This window comes from Manacus candei, unplaced genomic scaffold (genome assembly GCF_025592945.1).
Source record: "Manacus candei isolate 608988 ecotype Guabito, Panama unplaced genomic scaffold, ASM2559294v1 h1tg000048l, whole genome shotgun sequence".
NCBI classification, from domain to species: domain Eukaryota; kingdom Metazoa; phylum Chordata; class Aves; order Passeriformes; family Pipridae; genus Manacus; species Manacus candei.
The window spans coordinates 773,738-795,651 of record NW_026138096.1 but is presented as its reverse complement, the minus strand read 5'-3'; the positions used below and the strand labels follow the sequence as shown (position 1 = coordinate 795,651).

General features: G+C 42.0%; 1 protein-coding gene across 3 annotated transcripts in view; it reads left to right on the top strand.

The window, feature by feature from the left end:
- Positions 1–447: 447 nt before the first annotated feature.
- C1QTNF7 (C1q and TNF related 7) overlaps positions 448–21,914 on the top strand; it is a 53,645-nt gene continuing 32,178 nt past the window's right edge. The window contains exons 1-2 of one of the 3 annotated variants that reach the window (XM_051798484.1): positions 448–465; positions 3,402–3,515. The gene's annotated coding sequence lies outside the window, so the exon portion shown is untranslated. Of the gene's footprint in view, positions 466–3,173; positions 3,516–17,885; positions 18,456–21,914 lie in introns of those variants that run through there. The other 2 variants (XM_051798483.1, XM_051798482.1) reach the window with 2 other exon arrangements.

The window sequence follows — 21,914 nt, the reverse complement described above, 5'->3', positions numbered from 1 at the left end:
ACGTCTTGGCGATTGAACTGAGTACTATATGGACTTCAGTGCATTCAGCCATAACACAGGAAAATCCCAAATTCCAGCATCACAGGATACTTCTCTTTTTAATGCCACAAAATCATAATTCCTTCCTGCCAACAAAACAACTTCTTAGTGGTTCACTGAAGATGAAGGATTTTGTTTGATTCCTGGTTCAGATACTTGTGTTGGAAACATTCTTGATACTTATTTAAACATGCTGAGTCTTAAAATACTTTGGTAAGAGATGGGACTTAAAGATGTCACCAGGAAAAAGTCTCAGCTGCTTGCCACCTGAGAGGATTAAGGATCACAATTCGTCAAGGGTGTGACAACTATATTCCTTAAAGCACATGCATTCTCATGCATCTCTTAAAAACATTCATGTTTTTTGTCTTTAAGATGCAACTCATGTCCACACTTACAGGACCATGTGAAGACTTGCACTCACTGGTGAGCCAAGGGGCATTTTCTTCCCCTTTGAAATTTCTCCGAGATGAATGATTCCATTTTTCCTAAACCCTATGTTAGTTGTTCTGTTGTACCTGTGAGGACATGAATGCCAAGTAGCAGTTCCTAGCTCAGTGCTGCAGCTAGCAGCTCAATCCTACCTAAGCTGTGTCCAGACACCGCCAAAAGCAAGAAAATCAATGTTCTGGTGAAGTGCTAAAATACGAAATAGTTGCCTAGAACTGTAACTTTAGAGGGATTAAAAACAAGCCTAATATGGCCACCAGTGAACCACTCTATAAATATAAAATCTTTCATCCAAAATATTCTTCTTTTCTGTTGAAAACTTAATTCTCTGAGGCTTGCACAGCACTTTGCAATTTTTCCTTCACTTTTACCCTTGTCTCCTGCCTCTAATCTGAAAAGCCTGGTAAGCAAATGAAATAGATTCAACTTCTTCCTTGTAGGACTTTTGCTATGTTGGCGCTCATATCTCTGGCCCTCTGACAAAGCTTTAGCTGCATCTTTCCCCTTATGCCTCCTTCCCTATAACCCAATAGCGGAACTGGCAGCTGGTTCTTTAACTTTGTGTTGTGGACCACAGAAAACTACTCAGGTAGTCTCAGAGGGCATAAAATGTTAACAGCTTAGAAGGAATATTTGATTTTTAATTATTACTGCTATAAAATTAGTGTGATTAATCTTATTTACTACTTCACCAATGGCTATTTAGCCTTAGTTACATTCCTAGAAGGCAGGTAAATAAATGACAGCGAGGAAGATTCCTAGCCCAGAGCTAGGTATGAATCAGTGGCAGAGCTCAGGTTCATAATTCCTGCCAGTCTTCTCCACAGACTGCTAAAAAACATGGGGTTTTTTCCCATGTGATGGGCAACGTCCTTTGCTTCCCCAAGAAAGACTTATCAGGACGAGGAAGGATCATCTCATGCTTTCCTGAACAGAAGCAGAAAGAGATCAACTGAGAGAATGAGGGCAACACTCTCTGGGTAATCTTTAAAACTTCTGTTTAACACCCACAGGCATGCAGGTACAAGTTTTCAGAGGCTTCAGTACCTAAAAAGATATGCCTAATGCCTGATCACTAAATGAAAATTAAGATACAGAAATGACTTAGGTACATTTAAGTGACATGACAGGATGGTATTTCTACTTTCACTGTTGCCCACCAGCAACTAAGCTGTACCAGCAGATCCATAGAGCAAAATGAAAATATTCTGGTAGAAATAATTTGGGGGAAAATTGAGACTTGTGAAGTCATATACTGAAGTTTTCACAGCACCATATGGTTTTGTAACAGTTTTCTATATCCTGGTTATTGCCATTTAGCGCTGAAATGAAACTCCATTAGAAGAAAAGAAAAAAAAAGTTTGGTTTTCCTTAAACCCTTTCTTCCAGCTTTGGGCAATACTTTATCTATATGTTTGAATGCACAGGACTCCAGGTTTTAATTCTCAGTTTAAAATATGAAATACTTAATATTTCAGAGTCATGGAAATTAGAACATTCAAACGAACAAGATCTTTCTTAGCCATGCCACAAGTGACATCCTGACATTGACTTGTATTTTCAGAGAAGATTCATTCCTCTTTTAGGGCCATCAAACACCTTTGAAATTTTCAGTCTAATGATTCCATCTTCACTTTCATTAGTTTTACAATAAAATATGGCTGACAAAACCAAAGTCACTTAGTAATAACCACAGTAAACCTTATGTCACCTTAACATCAGCAGGTCAGTTGGATGCATTTCCAAAAGTGTTGAATGATTTGGGGTACAGTCTGAGGTGGACTTTTCAGAACCCTCATTAACAAAAAAAAAAAAAAAAGAAAAAGAAAAAAGTTTTTTATGGTACCCACAAGGAAGCTTGGAGACTGAAATTTCCCAAATCACAATATTTTATCATTTGGCTTTTTGTTTGTTTGCTTTTAGCTACTCTGCAGAGAAAACTCATATTTACAAGAGGGGACCTATTTCATAGGTTCATAAATGCACACCACATGTGCCAACCATAACTGGTTGAAATAAGTTCCTCGTAAAAAGGAGGAATTTGACATGGGCCTAGGCAACTCTCCTGTATGAACAACATTTTGCATACTTCACTCTCTTAATTTGAGCAAAGCAGAACAGAACCATGACCAGTAAGTGGATGCCTTTGAAAACCATGCCTCTGTTATTTAAAGCTTGACAGTGTCTCAGGAGGTAGGATCATTGCCGTGAGCGTATTTTGAACCAAACCAATTCCAAAACCCCAAGTTTGAAACTCTCCAAAATCAACGTGTTTGTGGTTGTGCTCAACCACGAACCTCAGACACCCCACAGTAGAGGCACCTCACACTACACTCCAGAGCAAGCCCTGGAGGAAACCTCTGGTCCTGTCCCCAAAGCCTCAGACAAGGACTAGTGTCTTTTGGCCAATTTGGTGTCCATGTTCATCTGGGAGCTCTGAGCACTTTATGTATTTGAGGCTGTTGCTTCTTCCTGCACTTTGAGGCAGATGCTGCTCCTCCCAAATCCCATGCTGAGGGGACAACATGCCAGAATCAGCACGATTTTTTCCTCTTCTCTGTGCTTTTACTAAGAAGGAGGCAGCTTAGCCTATCATGCTTTCCAAAGATGATATAACGTTACCTCGGGGAGGATATGCCCCATGTCCTGTTAGGATTCTGTCATACCACGTCAGTCTGGAGCACATGCTTGCTCCTTGCTCCATGGTATACACTGAGCTCCTTCCAGAAAGAGTTTTACAGCAAGCTCACAGTTGCTTTAAATTAGAAAAGTTGGCAAATGGCCGAGGAAAGAAGCGAGAGCTTATTTAGCTGAGACAGACAGTTACAAAACTCCATGCGAGAGAATCAAGCTTCAGATACCTTTTCACAAAGTACCCTATTTGTCATCACAGCATTTGAATTTGCTTTAAGGGCTTTTGAATGACCAAAAATTGCCCGTTGGCTTGAATTTACAACTCTTACACTACCCAAACGGAGCACGTTGCTTTCCCTGAAAAATCCGATGTCATCTACTCGAGTGTGAGGGTAAGTTGTAACTGATTCTACTTTCCTGAACTGACTTCTCTGAAATGCATTTGGAGAAGGGGAAGCAATAGAGGGACTTTTCAGAAAAATGTGTATTTTTGCTGGAATACATGGGATTCTGTTAGAAATAGACTGCGGTAAGGTCTCTGTGAAATCTATTTATGTATCTTGTAAGAAAAAAGCAATAAACTTGGACATTTATGGACACAACATTCCCATCAGAAAATTAGAAGACAAATTGTTTTGAAAATCAAAGATGTAATTTCCTGGCAAAAAAAAAAAAAAAAAGTAGTTTTAAATGTCTACCTTTCACAGAGTTTAGGGTGATTAAATTACCTAGAATATTTTGAAATATTTCTCTCTCTCTAGTGTTAATCTTACATTCTAACAACCGAAACCAAAGACTATTTGGGTTTTTTTGCTTGTGAGTGATTTCATCATCATTCCAAATCTTCACTTGAGCAGCTGTTGCTATGGTTTCATAGAAACTTGTTTTGCAAAAAAAAAATAAATTATAAATACCAAATAAATCATTTTGCTTCAGGGCTGTGCTATTGCAAAGTTAAGCTCCTGCATTTAACTTACTAAACCTTCACAAATATATCCATTTGTTATTATGCTGGTGTGTTTCTTCTGTTTGGTTGGGTTTTTTCCAAGGTCATTTAACTTTTTGTGCTTCCATTGCTACCAGCAATGGGCTTTGTGCCTGTGTGTAGGCTGGGGAGAGAATGTGTGTTGTTAAATACAAATGAAATGCAGAGTGTAGAGTGAATAATCACAGTCTTGGTCTGGGTAGGTGAGAGTGTAAATGGATTAGCAGTTTCTTGCTCCCTTTTTTCCCCTGGGTCTCTGGTTACCATTACCCAGGCGAGGCTGAGGAAAGCACTGCCTGCATGCCAGCTGCCCAAAACCTGATACTCACAGTGGTGGCTAATTTCTATCCCAATCATTTTCAAGGAAATGATGAAGCTTTTCAGGCTGATGTTTTAGGAAAATATGGGTGTGAGCACAGCATTACCCACAACCCTTGGAGCAATAATGGAATGGAAATTCAGTAATAGCAACCTGCTTCAGAAATCACACAAGTATTGGGTTCTACAGCTGCATTCAAGAGGCAGAAAATCCTTCTTCCTGTAGTGCCTGCTCCCTGTTTTCCCTGACTTGGGACAACTTCAGCTGTGCTACTGGAGCAGATTTACCCTGGTGAGAATGTAGGGCTGTCAATCCCCCTGATGCTGTGTCCCTGTGGGTCACACTGTAGGAAATTAATTTAACAGTAGAGAAACAGGGGAAAGAGTGCAGAAAATAAAAACTGGAAGTGGAGGAGCTGATATGCCTGCCCACTGTCATGGAGAAAATCCTAAAGTCCTGGTACACTTTGAAGCTGCCCTTGGGTTAAGTTTGTGCTGAGTGGGAAGCCCACCATCACCATCCTTACTGAACTCTGGAAAGGTAGAGGCAGGGACACCTTTATCAGGTATCACCTGGGTGAGGATTACGTGGAGTAGGGACTGGGAAGTGTATTACCCTCTCTCAGTGGTTGCCTATTCCTCGTCAATGTGATGGGCTGGTGGGAGTAAAGGTGGTAAAGGCTGGTCCTGCTCCATGTTGCTTAATGACACAGGAGGCAGGGAGGTGTATGAAACTGAGTATCTCAGACACAGGGGCTGTTTCGGGCTCAGCAGCAATGACAGGGAACGATGCAAACAAAGAATGTAGTGGTTTATTATTTCATTCCCTCTGTCTTCACACTTCACTTTTGCATTTATCCACAGTTCAGTCACAGTGACAAGGTGAGAAGGTAGATGGAAATTCATATTCTGAGGGCTGGGTTTGAGTGCCTGCAGGAGAAGTTCCTGTGCCCCATTCACAGAGCTGGCTTATATCCTTAATTTGCTGTGACATGTCCATTCACAGGTCAGTCCCATGCACTGGTAAGCCTAATTTCCAGAGTCCTTAACAGATGCTACATCAACGTTACATATACTGTCATTGCATGATCATATAACATCCATATTACCAAAGGGATACATTGCAAATGATAAAATGAGAACTTAGATTGACAAGACAAACTTAACCTCACGCAGGAGTGAAAATCCTAAGGCTGTAACCTTTTATACAAATAAAGTTCCTCAGAAAAAATCCAGCGCGCTTGTAGCAAGTGTGGGTAGAGTTCTTCCCAAATCTTCGTTTGCAAAGCCTAGCCATGATGATGAGAAAAAATACAGCGTTTCTGATTCCCGTGAGTTGCTTGTCACAGATAGAAGACAGGTCAAACTCCATTTTCACTGCTGAAGTGGCTTCTCTGTTAGCCAAAAGGACAGCAAAGCAATTATGTGATTGCCTTGGCAGAGAAATCTAGAGTCTTTGTAGGCTCATTTTCATGGTCCTACTCCCCAAAACAAAGACTGCAAGTGAGATAATTACTGAGATTTACATTTTAGTCACAGATATCAGGCTGCAAGTGTCAGCAAAGGGTATTCATTTCTGCTCCCAGTCTCTCCAAAGTAAGAGGTACAGATCAGTAGAGTAGTTTCTCTGTTGGGCTGAAGAAGGAATCTAGATTACTCTGATTTCCCAATGCTGAAATAAATTGTTCCTGTTCTTCATAAATTAGGATTCAGTTTTCATTTTGGAAAAGCAGTGTGAATCTGTTCCTGGTTCTGTCCAAGCCTCACCTATTGTTGGATGCAGATGGGAAAGCTCAAAGCACCTGATTCAAGTCTTCAAAGTTTCACTAAGCCTTAGAGTGGGGATAGGGCCATGTGATCAAACAGTCTACACATTTCAGGGGGGGGGGTGTTGGAAAGGACAGAACTATTTAGTATAAAGCTAATTCTTATCACAGAGGAAAATGAGGACCACTTTTAAAGGGGAAGAATAGGCTATGCATACTGGGAAAAATATCCTGGCAGTGGGAGTTATACAGTTATAAAATAATCAGAGGGAAAGAGGGAAAGAGGAGGAAAGTCTCACTGTCTGGGATGTTTCACTTAGTCTGGGCAAACCTAGCAGAAATCTGTGGGGAGCAATCTTTCCTAGGCTGAGAGATGTGATAGTCCATATGTTGTGCTGGAGTTAATGTATTGGCTCATCTTTAGTCTATCTACTGGATTTATCTTCCTCATCCCTGTGAGTATCACGTCCCTCAGACCCAAGTGGGATGCAGCCTACAGGAGTGGAGGCCAAATCTCAAATAAGAATTAAGGGAAATAGTTGATTGTGTTTGAACACCATCAGGCCACCCATCCTATTTGCAGTTCACACTCTCCCCTTCCCCTTTGGAAAGACCCCAAACCCAAAATCAGACATCTTGCAACAAACAGGAACATCTGTCAAGAGTCCAAGGTTAAAGCTGGAGAAGGAAGGGAACTGTTCAGTAGGGGGATGGGTTTTTCGCATGTAATTCATGCACTCTGTGTTATTTCTCTCATTTTTGCTATGTTCTTTAATAAAGATATTTTTCTTTCTGGAAAAAGTGAGTTGGAGAGGGTATTAATAGCTGAGGTGGGACCCGAAATGTAGTTTAAAAAATGTGCAATAAAAACAGGGAGTGACATTGCTAGAAAACCAAGGAGAGCTCAAATGGCAGAGCTGAAAAGGTGTGTCCAGACTGCTCACCCCACCTCTTTCCACTGGTCTTGTGACTGGATTCAGGCCAGTGTGGGAGTCCCATCACTGCAGCACAGGGGAAACTGATCTGTGATCTGCCGAGAGAGGCACCTCTTTTGGGTTTTTTACTCCTTGGAAAAAAAGAGAGAAGTCTGTCCTTTTTCTGGATTTGTCCAGGAAAACTCTCCCTTTTCTTGGAGGGGGACTCTCCCTGTGCTGGAACATGCATCTGCTATTCTCACTAGCAGTTACAACTCAAGACCAAAAGTCTTTTCCCTTTTCAGCAGTCTATAAAAACTTGATGTTACGCCAGCCTTGCTAGCCCTGCACTGATGTTCCTGCACAGCGCCTTTCAGTGCGCCTGGGGGTTGAACCCGCCTTCCTAACATATCCCAGACTGCTGTTGCAAATCCTTTTTCTCTGTCACTAAGCAGTGGGAGTGCAGAGAAACACCTAGATTACTCTTTGCATCCATTCCTTATTCTAGACACCACCTTGGTATTTATTTTACAGAGCAATTGGCTCATTTGAGTCTTTATAAGCTCCAGCTCTGCACAGATGTGTTCTGAAAGTTATCTTCCAGAGACTGTCCTTTTTTAGGCCCCTAAACCTGAGGACACCCTTTGATCATAGCCCTGCATTAGCCACCCTCCCAGTCTCACACATCTGTATTTGTCTCCAACTTCACTTCCTTTATCATTTCCCTCCTGTAAATTACTAACCTGGTAGCCTCCTAGACCTTCCATTTTTCTGGTGTGTCTGTGTGTTAACCCATGGGCTCCCCTTTATCACTTCCTCACAGGGGGCTTCTGAGGAGGGCTTGCTGGCAGCCATTCGTCCCCAGACTCATGGTGGTTGATGGGCCACCCTGTAACCTGCTCAAATGGTGTGGGAAGGCACTCTCCAGATTCCTGAGAGCTGATTTTCCAGTGGAAATACAGAGGCTGCTTTGGTCTCTCTTCAGTTACTGTTTGTGTTATTCATTGCAGACATTCATGCTAGAAAGCGGCGATACATGCCTGCAGATGACCTCTGAGCACCAGATTTGAGGTGGGGCAGCAAAAAATTATTCCAGGGAGAGGCAGTGATTTTGAGAGTGGGAACAGGTTAATCTATGCTCCAGCAAAACAGCTTGCATAAAGTCCTGGTTGTTGGATCACAGCTCCTCTCCTGGAAGAAGGGCGTTTTCATTTCTCTCCCTATCTTGGGTAAAGGGAAAAGAAAATAAAGAAAAAGCATCCCCTTTACTGATTCAACTTCATCATCATCAACTTCATCATGTATCTGAGTCTTCCTCATGGGAATGCCAAGATCAAGCTGATGGAAACAGTTTAGGCATGATAAGCAGGACCAGGGGTCCTGGCTAGTTGTGAAACAGGTTGTCCTATTACCTCTTCCCTCTCTCCTGCACCCTCAGAAAGAGCACGTACTGTCTGCCAAGGGTTGGCCCTTGGGGTGTCAGAGGGGCTGTGCTGCATAGCCTCCATGGACCTCCATGACTGTGCAATGAATATTTATTTGTTTCTCTAATGGAGAGGTTGCATTTCTCTGTATCTTCATCTTTACAGATGGATGATGCTGCTTTGCATTGGAATGGGGTTTCAGAGGCTGCATTGGGGACTGCCTTCAGCTTTTTAAGGAGAACTGAGAGTTTCATCTGCAGGATTGCCTAGGATAATCCCCTGCATGCTGACAGACCACACACCTCAGTACTGATTAAAAATTTCTGTGTCTGGAGTTTCTCAGACAGAAATACATACACTTTGCACTCACTGTGTCACATTTGAACAGTGCCTCCTGCACTAGCAGGAGGTGCCCAGCTTGTAGGACCTGTTCTGTAATGCTGGTCTGAGAGCCTGTTCTGAACCTGCCTGGAGTTTCTTGTTCTTACAGATTCTGATAGATTATGGGGAAATCTTGATTAAATGTAGATAATCCTTAAACTCACCTGGAGAAAATATCCAGGGGAAAAAAAGGGAATCTTGGGAATAGGAGCTGTTAGAAACTACCCATCATCTTGTCTTCTCCCTTTCTGCAGTCATACTCTGTCCTTGAGAGTCAGGGCTTCTGTCTGAGAATTTTGACTGCCAAAGGCTGGGAAAAAAATGTCTGACTGGTGTGTGTAAAGTGTCTGTTTCTGCAGCCCAACAGGGCATGTATTAAACCTCTGCAGTGAAAGTCAGGACACACCAAGGTCAAATCAATCCTTCATGGAGATGCACAGACTGAGTCTGCCATGGGTGCAGCTCCAGGGATGGCCAGGTTATATTTGTATTGCTGTATCTGGCAGGATTCAGCCCCAGCTTTCCCCTCCTGCAGATAATGGCTCGTAGCCAGGGGGGCTGTTTTCATACCTCCTGCACAAGTTGAATGCCCATGTGAAGTACTGTGATGTGATGTATCTCTTGGCCATTTCCAGCCTGCCTTGGCAATCAGAAAGTTATGACATCTCTGCAGGGATATGCCAGAGTTGTAAAACATCTTGGTTCCCTCAGTTAGGACCATTTTCTTCATCGGAAGGGATGGCCAGGCCACTGATTGCCATCATTGCTCATCCTTGAGCAACCTCCACAATGACTCTGGCACAAGGTTTGGATTCCTTGACATCAAGACTTGATGATCCCATAGCAGAAACAGTTTTGCTTGCACAAAAGAAGTGCCAAGACACCCTTAAAAGGAAGAGTCTGCAGAGAGCAAACTGCTGGAGATGCTCACCACTGCTCCTGCCTCGCTAGGAACCATCCTGAACAAGCCCAGGAGCAGGCACACACCTCCCTTGGCCCACCGAGTCCCAGTGCAGAGGGGGGACAAGCCTGATCCTTTTGGACTCCACAGGCAGAGGTGGGAAGGACCATGCCCCGGTACTGAATCCCCCCACATTAGAGCAGCCCAGCCAGCCACGTTCCCGTATGCGCCTCCATTCCAAGCTGTCAGCGGAAGCAGATGTTTCTAATTTATCACTAAAACCAAACAACTTAATCCCCAAAATATGCAGCAGTGGGGGGTGAGGAGGGGCCCTTTCACTTAAAGCTGATTTATAAATTGGGTGATTAAGGTTAATTTGTCTATGAATGAAGCAAATATGTGTCAGATATCATTTCTAACGTTTCCTCCCTCTAATTTTTGCAAGTCCTAAACATCCAAAGCCTTTTCAACCTGAGGCAATGGGATGCGTTCCTATTCTTCTGGCCAAAAGTGGCTGGCACTGCTTCCTTTCATCAACAGCTCCAATATTTATCTATTTAGACCTTCAGAACATTATTTAGATGTAACAGAGGTTGCAGCCCTCCGTAGCACAGGTGCCAGAGGCAAGCCTCAGAGGTAACTCCAGTGTACCCCTTCTTGCTTTTGGGGATGTTAGTTCCCCCCTGGCTGCCTGGGAGTGATGGCTGGAGGACAGCCTGGTGCCAGAGAATCCTATGCTGAAAGCCCTGGCAGGGGGAACTGTGCCATGGGTTTGCACAGAAACTTCACCCACTTCACTCCACAACATGGCTGACAACACAGATGGGAAGGGGCCTGAGTCCAAGCCCATTTCGGATCAGACTGAGGAAATTATTGGGTTTGCCTGTGTTGTGTCAGTGCTGGAGGTTATGGCCAACCTCAGATCATCTATATTTCAGCACATGCACAGATATCGAGCCATCCGGCCTTCAAAAAGTACACATACCCTGCTCCTGCAATCAATACACGTGCCCTGCTTCTGCTGACACCCACTTCAGACCACCAGTTCCTACTGCTCATAGCTCATGTTGTTGTTCATGGAAAAGGGCTCCTCTCCAGGCAGCTGGCACCCAGCTACAGCACGTCTGCCATGCAACAGCAGTGCAGTAGCCTCAAAAAGACCTTAACAGCATAAGCATTGTGTGTCTGTGAAAGGTGATGGGAAAAGGCAACCCCAAACAGCAGCAGGATGGTCGATATGCCTGGGCATCCACAAAACAGAAGATACCTCATATGGGCCTCAGCAGCCCACGGACCCCCCACCCCAGGATACCAGGCTGGGAACACCAGAGCTCAGTGGGGCCGGTCCCAGTGGCTGTGGCTTGCTGTGCAGCCAGGAATAAGGTGCACAGGGAAGCAGAGTTCATTAGCATGGCATTAACCAAACCCTGGTCGTTATGGGTTTATTGCCTATGGGGTAAATGGGAAGAATACTGAGCTCAATCTGCAAATTGCGGCACTAAACCCAGCCTGATTACACAGAAAAAAGACAGCCGTACCAATTTCTTCAGCTATAGCTTTAAAAGTAAGGATTTAATTAGGTGTCCTTACCTGGTAGACACTGCAGTGCTCCTTATTCCTCACATGCTGGTGCCCCTGCTGCAGAAAGGGACCCAATGTCACAGGCTGACCCCTGGGTCTCACATGCAAGAATAAGCCCCTGCAACCGCAGGGGTGTCAGTGCCCGTACTGGAGCCATGGCACAGCATACTGCCTTTGGACATCGGGGTTTCAGGTTTAGTTGCAGCTGCTGAGTGGGTTGTAAGAAAATGCAAAACAGCCTCATGTGCAGCTCTCTGGAAATTCAGCTTTGAACTGAAACAGTGGTAAGGTTGTGGGATGCTGTTGCAATGACCAGTACACCTCTCCTTAGCAGTCTTTTCCACTGTAAGCAGCATCTCCTGCAGCTGGAGCAGACAGGAAATCCTTCTTCTCCATTATTTCTATTAAATGGTAGAATTAGACAATTTACCAGGATTTCAAGGAACTTTTCTTCAAGCCCAAATGTCAGGTAGGCTAAAGGGATGAATGGGAAGGAGAATAGAAGAAAACCAGAAGGAAAGCAAGTCATCAACAGCAGTAGTAGGAGCAGGAATCAGAGCCCTCAGTGCTCTGCTCCAGCCACTACACTCCCATCCCTCCCACACAGGATATACATAAAGTGAGCTGGGAAAACAGGGGGTTTGAGAAGAAAACTGAAGACAAGTGGAACAACACTGAGCTTGAACAGGCCTGAATCAATTCTAATTTTTTTCTAAAAACCTACCATTTTTATACTTCAATCCAGACAAGTACAATCACTTTAGTAGTTTTAAGCTACATGCAATGGGGGCACCAGCAACAGTTTATTCTGCAAACCTGCAATCTGCTTTTTAATCTTGGAGCCTTTTCCCAAATGAAGAAATGCCATTCAATTCATTTGTACCAGCAATGCAGCCCTGTACTTCTTGTGCCTTTCCTCATTCTGTGTTCATGAGGGATGGTCAGAGACACCCTCATATCTGAAAGCTTTGTACTTGTAGGAGGGAGAGTGGTTGCAACTCATTGCAAGGGAAGAACATTTTGCTTCGATATTTTAGATAGCTTTGTCTGAAATAACCTCAACCTCACTCCAGACCTGATGAAAAGATGAATGAATTTGAAGGAGGAAAGCTGCTTCAAATTCCCGTATATATCTTGAACATTATGTTCTGGGGCCCTTATGTTTATTCCTCATTGTTTTTTCCAAGGTTGCAGAGAAGAAAGGGCTACAGATTTAACTTCTGGGAGATTTGATTTGTGCATAAAGGACCATTTTCTCAAACCGCCGAAAGATTAAACTTAATGTTTTACAATCATGTTCAAGGTACATGAGCAGCAGATTTTTGATGGGAAAGTGACACAAGCTGCTGATAGAAAGCCTGCTCTCTAATTCCTGAGGAGTTTGTTTTTGTCTTGCTACCCCTGATGTAGCAGTACTTGAAATGAGTTTTGCTTTTGGCTGAAGAACATCCCACAATGGAAGAGAATGAATGTCCTTGCCTTAAAGCATCTCCTGGCTTTGTCCATTTTGTCTGACCTCTAAGAGGCAAGGCAATTTAATAAAATATTCTTTCTGACCCTCAAATAGATCACACACCTCCTTGAGTGCAGGCTCAGGACATTTGCATCTGAGCATGAGACTTGCTTTTGATGGGTTTTCATATTATGTGCTGTTGATGTTCCTAAATTATGTAGCTCAGTGAAGCATTCAAAACCAAATGTTCAGCCCCCATGGGGTATGGTAGAAGGCCTAAGGATAAAGCTTTGATGTGGATATAAAACCATGGTAGCTGTCAGGTCCTGAGTCATCTTCCAGTGGCACCCACATGACCAGAAAGGGAATATATATGCTTCCACACAGTTTCGAGCCAGAATTTCTGCTGCTCTAAATTAATTATGCTGCCTCTGCAATCAGTGCAGCAGCACTGATTTGTATCAGCTCAAGGACTGGCCATTTGGATTTCAAGACTGAGAAGTCATATGGACAAGATATTACACACTACAGGTTTAAAAAGATTTACCTTTTGCATTTTAATAACATACTAATATAAATTATGAACTAAAAAGTCAGAATTCTTCCTTTTTCTAATGTGCAGTTTGAAGTATCAACAGGAATTTGCAGCCCCTGAGTTCTTGCCCATTATTCACTAGTCCCTACACTAGCTGAGACCACATGAACAAGTGCCATTAGCATCTCACCTCAAGTGAGAAAATTCTGCAATCCTAATTTGGCTGCCTTGGCAAACCTGAGCAGGTATGCAGCACTGTGTCCAGAACTGGGGTTGGTAATATGGGACATCCACATAAGGGTTGCAAAGAGCTTAACTGGATCACTACAAGAAGCAGAACCAGTCAAGCATAGATGTGTGACCCATACTATATTTTTTTCATTTTTCTCATTGTTTCCTAGCTACATGCCATTTATATATATAACACCATGGTGGGACCATGTATAAAAGAGCATTACTCACCAAAAGCTATAGACATGAGATGGAAGTGTGAAGGCCATGCATGTGAGCCACTTGTTTAAACATAAACATTCTTATCTTTCAAGACAAGGCTATCTTGTCTTTCAATTCTTCCCAAGCCCTCCTTATGTATGAACTGAATTTCAAAATGAAAATTGATTGCGGGTGTCTTAAGTATATTTTTCCAGGCCTCCACTTTAAACAAGTTACAGCAATACTCACCTTCATAAAGTGTTTGATCACTGCAATATAAATTCTCACTGACAGCAGCAGAGATCATGGGGACCTTTCCTGTTTTCCAGAACCAGCTTTTACTAATTTAGATCCCATTCCAGACTGGCTATTTTTTAGGAAGAATTATTCATTTGATGATTCCTAGTACAGCTGCCTACCACATGTACAGCAACAGTGTACATGTGCAGCACTTTTTAATTTTCCCCCACTTTCAGCCTCAGTGCTGGAACCCATTACATAGCTGGTGTTTCACAAATGCTGTGTTACTTCACCCCTTTCTTCAAAAAACGATCTGTAATAGCAAGGTGGCTATTAATAACTAACAGCTAACTAATAGCAGGAATGCTCAGAGGGCTGACAGCCTGTACAATGCCAGCCCGGAGAGATGACCACTCAGTTTCTTACTGTGCACAGACTGGGATCTCTGGCTAATGTCATCCTTGTGCCCTAAGTCCACATCTGTAAAATGAGATATTATTTTCTGGCTTCAGTGCCAGTAAGTATAATGAAACGACTGGGTAATCAGCTATTGCAATAATCACGAGCTTGTAATTACCTGAGATAAAGGATGCAAAATCCCTCTGGATCATAATTACTGAGTCATCTCCTTGCTCTTGGGGGTAATGGGGTCAGATGTGCTGCATGGCATGGAAAACTCTGAATAATAGTCATCATTGCAGAGACAGCTGCCAGCTGATTAGACCTGCTTTGAGCAGATGTTGGATGAGATGAACTCCAAAGGTCCCTTCCATCCCAAATTACCCCTGTGATTGTGTTCTAACACTGCACCTCTGCAAATACATCCTCCTGGAGCACTGAAGACCATGGGGCACACCCCCAAAGTAGTGCTGCAGGACATAGACTGCCTCCATCAGGGACAGACCAAGTCATGCTGGACTGAACTGACTCAGGGCAACTTGATGCCTCCACCAAAAGTGCTTTGGTACATGTGTCTCCAGACTGATCCTAGAAAAAGTATAGGTGCCTTTAGTCAGGACTGTGCCTCCATGGAGTCAGTCAATGGCACAGTTTATGTCCACATGAACCATCTAAAGGTAATGAAAGTTTATCATGTTAGGAAATATGCTCTCTAGCTCAAATTTACCTGCCATGTCATCTTACATCACCATTGCATCAGTGTTTTAGTCCTTCTTGCCCAGCCTTTACATGAAAAAGTGAAACTAAGCCTTGTGGTTCCTGTTGGCTCTGTGTATGAGCAATAAAGTAAAAGATTTTGGAAATAACAGCTACTGGGATGAATATCCCTGTGATGACCAAATTTTTTAAAACTGTGCATAAAATTAGACGATTTCAAAAAAGTTTCATTAAGATAGTTCAATGGACTGTGTCACCAGGGACCTACTTTCTCAGGGTCTCAGAGATAACCATAGTGCCATGCCATCCGAGCAGCACTCCCAGCCTGAAGGCAGCACAGCCCAACCAATCTCTTGGGTGCTGTTTGAATGATAAATAAGAAACACAGGACATTAATTTATGTATCAAGGTCTACGCTGCCTCTAGGGTTAAAGAAAAAGGAAGAAGAAGAAAAACCATTTTAACATTTTTGATGGGGTTGATCACGACACAGACTTCATCCTACATGTGTTGTACTTTTCCATCTGCGTTACAGCTCATGGGGTCCTGGCCAAGGTTCCATGTTCACATTCACAATTGCAGTTGTAGCTGCGACCCTTAGTTTGGTAACTATTTTCTTAACTGCTATATAAACATCTGTGAATGTATATACAATATTCAGTAAAGCAGATGACATTTGCAGTGACCAGCTGCCTCCAGTCATGAGACAAGATTGCACATGGCCACAGCAAAACAGAGTACCCAGAGGCTTGCAGGGCTTACACAGTCGGGGTGTGGCTGAAACGGGCTGGGGAGAAATGACATCGTCCATGCCTGGGGGGCTGCAAGTGCACTGCCCAATGGCTTGTTTCTTCCTCAGTCAGAAGCCAGATTCCTGGGGCAGAAACCAAGTCGTGCCTTGGAATAATTAGCTGGCACACAAATTACTGCTGTGTTTTAGATGTTGGTATTGAAAACAACACCGTTTGGTCCTCAGAAGTTAGGTATATATTCTACTTGTCTCTAAACACTTCACAAAGCAGCAGGCCATAGCTCCCTGGTCATAGTTTTTGAAGTTTAGCCTCTGGTAGTTACAGACAGAAAGCTGGACGGGCTCTGATACACCCTGCTCACGGGACTGCTGCCTGCAACCCGGGCGTGTGCGAGCAGTCCCGTGTGCCAAGCCTTGTTCCTACAAACCAGATCACAAGGTCTCCACATCATAAAATGAGAGTAAAAGTAAAAAATCCTAGCTATTTTCCAAAAATAGAAAAGATGAACCAGGAGAGAGGGAGGAAAAGCATCCTTGCTGGTGGTTTAGCAGAGAGGGGAGAGGTCCTGCACGGCAGGTGACAACAGGCTCAGCTCTGCGTGGCTGAGCAGGGCAGCTCTGCACCCACCTGTGGGAATGAGTCCTAGGTGAGACTTGAACCCACTGCAGACAAAAGGTAGTGTGGTATCTTAAGAATAACACTTGTTCTCACAACAGTTTTAAAGTAATAGCTTTCAAACATGTATTTTAATTAAAAAAAAAAAAAAAAAAAAAAACAAAACCAAAACCAAACCCCAGTGCAAATAATTTGAAATTCAAGATATACATGTGTGATTTGACACTGCATCATATTTTGAAAATGTTAGTGGAGAATGAGAAGGTGAAAATAGCAGGAGCAGCTGAAAAGAGTCAAAATTAATTTATTGCAGACTTAGGGTTTCAGTATTTGACAAAAGAAATGATACAAATGGAAACTAAATTGAAACTGAGGCTTTTCATATTCAACAAAATGTATCACTGCTACTAGTCAACTACAACTGGGAGAGACAATTTAATTACTAATAAACGACTTTGAAGTTGTACGTGTGTTTTCATGTCTTAATAAAGTTACAAAAAAAAAGAAGCAAAAATAAAAGCTGAACCCAAGTCTGAGGTTCAAGAAAAAAAATGTGTAGGGGATTTTTTCAAGTCCATTGTCACACAAGGGGAAAAATACAGTTGACAAAAGAGATCATTTGATCATTCATCATTAAAAACTATTATTTCCTTAAGCTAGAAATGCTTATTAAAAGGTTTGAGGGTTTGTTTGTTTGTTTGTTTTATCTTTACGTTTCATAAAACCAGAAAAATTGCATTTACAATATTTTAAAGTTTGATGTTAGACTGTAAGCTTGTTTCTCTTTTTCCCTCTTTTGCAACTGAATACAATGGAATGAATAAGGACTTTGATTTTCTTTCTTATCTTTGCTACTCCTCTAATAGGTTTTTTCATCCTCCACATAAAATCTCTGTCCTCATCATCTAAGAATTATATTACTACATTTAAACTATTTTCTTTATTCTTGAAAGTGTAATTTTACAATGGAGCAAGGAATTTTTTTTTCCTGAAACCTTACATTTACCTATTTTAAGCTATGTCATTATTTTGCTTTTCTTATTCATCTCCATATTTGTTCTACTGAGGACATGTTCCAAAAGCTATGCTTGTTTTTATGAAGTTTAATAAGTTTAAGTAGACAAAAGGAAAGAGGGAGAGAAAAAAAAAAAGTAAACAGATCTTCTGAAGGAGAAAAAAAATCTGAAAAACACTCGTTTTTCTTGCAGGCGATTCATTGCATTTGTGATGTCTGAAATGCTAAAATTCAGTCTGGGTTACATTTCCTGGCTGAGATACAGAGAGATTCTCAGAAAATCGAGGTTTGAAATAGAAAGTCAGCAGTAACCTCATATGGAAGACAAGGAACGCCAGCAGAGGGGACAGAGCTTGAGAGCACTGCCACTTGGGAGCCATGAATTGAAGTAGAGAAGTCTGTCATCTTTGTTTTATTTTTAAAATATCGGAAAAAATTAAAAGCCGAAAACACGCATTGTGTTTTCACTTTGCTGTGCCTGTGCTGGAAGCATTGCTCACATACCCTCCTGGTACAGAGCACACATGCCACGGTTTCTGCGCTGCGATCGCTCGCTCTTATGTTACTGCTCAAGTATGCATTCAGAAAAGAGCCAGCAGATACAGTAGATTTATTCTAGTTGTTGAGGTCAAGGGCTTCTTTTTTTTTTTTTCTTTTTTGGACTCAGTAGAGGGGGAACGCTTTCCTCATAACACCAGACAGGCTTTCTGCTTTGCAGTCTACTGTCAGTGCGTACCACTGATAAAAAAACATCTGAGAGCATTTTTAAAGGATTTATCAATCTAAAGCACCGGTGAGTTATGTGCTGTCTCCTGTGTCAAACTTAGGAGGCTTTCAGCAAGGCACAATATCTGTACGCAGTGCAAGTCAGAGGCTACAGCTGCTGGAAGTTCTTGCAAGCCATGTAAGTAAAGGGCTTTATTTAGCTGAAGCAAACTTTGTACGTTCTCTTGCCTCGTAAAAACTCTGAGATAATCTAAACTTAAGATGAATTTCCTAATACTAGTAATGTCATTATCCTGCTGTCCCTTTGAGTAATGCATGTATGTCAGCACAATAAATAAATATCTTACCTTGTTTTGCTTGTGAGTAGTGTACAGAGCAGAATCTGTACACGCCTCAGGCAGGCTCTGTTTGCTTTTCTGATTGCTGACCATTTCTGTTCTCTGTTTGTGACCAACACAGAGAACTCTCTGATTTCTTTGATTTCAAGGACAATGGGAATGTGGCAGGGAAATACAAAGACTGTGTGAAGGAAAACAAAGAGGAGAAAGGCAGTTTATAAAGTGGTGTCAGTGAACCCAAAAGTTGTGGAACTTGTGGTCAATGGGATTCTATGTGATTTATAGTGATGTTTAAGGGGTCACAGATAACGTGACTAAGAGAAAAATTAAATGACAGAAGAAATGTTTTGATTTCTTTATAAAATGCATCTTTATGTTCATGCTCATATTTAAAATAATCACTTCCTGTATGGTTATTTGGAACTTATTGCAGGGGACAGATCACCTTTCTCTGAGCTTCATGATGTAATTTAAGATCAAGAAATATTTCTTCGTTCTCTGTCTAGTACTTATTGATATCAATAGGCCTGGCAAATAGGTGTTGAAATGCCAAATTTCTCCTCTTGTCTGTGAGATCCTCCCTGACGTTTTGATGGCTACCAATATGCAGATATGGTAACAAATAAATGGAAGATGGATTAGCTCCACTGACAAGGTACAGATGGTACTACCCTGAGAAAAAATTTCATGCACTCAGACTTCTCAGTATCTTCCTGTTCAGTTTCTAGTCCCCTTGCATTCCTTGTAGCCTTTCCAAAAGCACCTGATCCCTATGACTTTGTACCTTCTATTTGCCTCACACTTTTTCCCAGTTTGCAACAACTTTTAGCAGCCAAACCCACATGTCTGACAGATGCAAATCCTGCCTTCCAATCCTCACAACAAAAATCTGCCACAGACCCACAGGGCAATACCAGCTTTATCTTTTGCAGATACAGTGCTGCAATCTCCTCTTGCATCAGGTGCCCAGAGGAACATGGATGCTGCCCTAAATAGCTTTCTACCTCTCCCAGTCCTCCTCTTGATTTATTTATTTCCATGGCAATGCAAGATCCGCATGGGGAGAGGGGCACTGTCCACTGGCAGAGATGCCCATGATTCATTGAAGGCAACGGAAAAGCCTTCCTTGTCTTCATCCAGACAGTCAGACCTGGGTGCCTAAACAGCAAAGAAATTAATGGACATGCTGGGCTGCAGAGCTGCAGTGTGCTGCTTCCAGTGACACTGGGGTGTCACCTCCCTGAGCGAGAATGGAGAAAGGCTCTGTACAAAGAAGTTTGCAGAGAGACAAAGAATCACATCTTGAAGGTGCACTGACAGGAGCGAGTCAGAGATGAGTGGGGTTGATGTGAAATTCAGACTTCTCTGATGAGGGAGGAAGAACATGTTGTTTTTCAAAGAGTGTTTGGGGAATGACAAAAAGTTTAATTTTCAGTACACGGATGGGTAAGAGCTTTTTTCTTTGCAACACACCTCTCTCATACCTAGCTGGTTCAATGGCACTCCAGGGAGAAAACAGCAGTTTGTTATAGTTTTTGAATTTATGTATATTCATGTGTTCCATTAGTCTCTTGGCAAATGCATCTTTTGATTTCTAAAGCTTTCTGAACCTTTCATATAGTCCTTTGCTTTGAAGCAACAGATGTCTGTGATAAGCAGATGGTTATGGCTTTGAATTTTAACATCTTTAAATAGTTTTGCATATATTTTACAGAGAGGAATGTACTCTGTCTTACTATGCAGTACTCGTGCACTAAATGAAAAGTATCCGTATCTGGATGCTTGATGTCACTTCCTAGCTTGAAAACCAATAAACCACATGTGTTTTAGGATTGTTTGTTATGACATATTTTCATCCAATCATTCAACTTTTGTTTTCAAGTTACAAACCAACTGCAAAATGCACTAGTCTGATGTGAGCTCAAAGAGAATAAGCAACAAAAAGAGTAAAAGGAGCTGCCTCACTTGTGAATTGCTTTCTCACTCTGATGTGTACTGGGAGCAGGTTGAAATCTTCCCCTTGCACAATTTCCCAGAAGAAATAATGTAGTGCCTATGGAAACAACTGAGCAAAATCTTTTGATCTTTTTTATTCTACAGTTTCATTTTCATGAGGTACAGCTATGAAATCTGATGAGTGGAGTATCTAAGAACACGAGATCTTATATCGGGAATAAATTTGAGAACAAAAATGGAAAGAATAGATCTCAAATAATTTTCTTTCAAGGAAAAGAAGTCATATACACAGTTTCATCCAAATGTTTTGCTATTGGATATCAGTTTACTGCTCTAAAAATTGTAGTTCTTTTCTCCCTCTCTCCCTGACTTTCACACTTGAAGAGTTTGCTTTTTAAAGAAATCACTTGAGACAGTCTGTGACATGTGTGAACTGTTTAAACTTGACTTTGTTGATCTTAAGTATGGATTATTGCACATATTATCAAAGGCTTTGTTAATTATAATGACATAAGATGTTATAGCATGGACTCAGTCTTTACACAAGGCACCAGCCTGACTTGAAAGAAAAGAAATGCCTCATTTCAACCAAGCTTTGGAGCTTTTGCCTCCACCTTTTAAAAGGCTTTTGAAGGGTTCATAGTGCTGGAGAGGTGTTAGAAGAGCTCAGTGATGATGCAGGATATGCTCTTTCCTTCTCTTTTTCCCTCATTCTCCAATACTTCTTGAAACCTCTTCCTTTCTCACTTATTCAGGATATGGTAACCCTTAATCCCAGACTGTTCCAGAATACAGGTTTTCCTCTTTTTGCACCTCAAATCAGCCTCTCTTTACTCCATAAACAGCATGGCTAGTGTTCATCCTTTCTGGAGTAGAGAAAGCTTGGGATGCAGAAGAAGTCTGATGGGGACAGCATGCCCCAGCACAGCTGATGGACCAAACTGTCCCCCTGTTTGGATTTCAGTGTCTAATCCCCATCTCTGCAGGTACAAGCAAAGTAGATCACAATGTAAGCAAAGCATGAAGGTTGACAACCCCTGTAAACTGATACCCAAGGCTAATGGATGCTTTAATTAGTGCCTGGCATTTAATTGCTGCCTAATGCTATGCATTTCCTGATGGTTTCCTCCCCCAGGCATCTTCTGGGACCAGTCAGTACCCAAAACAAAAGTGGACTGATCAAACCTAGAATTTTGCCTAAAGAGAGCATTTCCTCCAGTTCCACTTTGAAAGATTTAAGATCTCTTCTGTATCCAATACTGAAGAGTTAAAAAGAAAAGAGAAAAGAAAAAAAAATTGTTGAAGTTGAAGAGTTCTATTTTAGTATATTGTTTGACAATATC